The sequence below is a fragment of the Penaeus monodon genome, chromosome 30 (assembly GCF_015228065.2).
Source record: "Penaeus monodon isolate SGIC_2016 chromosome 30, NSTDA_Pmon_1, whole genome shotgun sequence".
In the NCBI taxonomy this organism is placed as follows: domain Eukaryota; kingdom Metazoa; phylum Arthropoda; class Malacostraca; order Decapoda; family Penaeidae; genus Penaeus; species Penaeus monodon.
The window spans coordinates 6554825-6555099 of NC_051415.1; positions in this window are offsets into that span (position 1 = coordinate 6554825).

Genomic DNA, 275 nt, shown 5'->3' on the forward strand with positions numbered 1-275 from the left:
TTAAACTTCGCACAAGCAAAAGGATCTACATTTTTTGAATTAAAAAGCCCCGTAATTGGGATGCATGGTTTTGCTTTACCTTTTAGACTAGATCTCAAATACTTTTCCTTTTCCCCGGTTTTAAAGACCTTGGGTGTTGTTTTGGGGGTCATTAATCATTAAAATGCCTGCATGGGTTTGTAATAATAAAATAAAACAACAGTACATTCTAAAAGAAAGTTTTTGGGGTAAATGACTGGTCTAGAATGTTTGCATTAGGTGAATTTGTGTTTTGT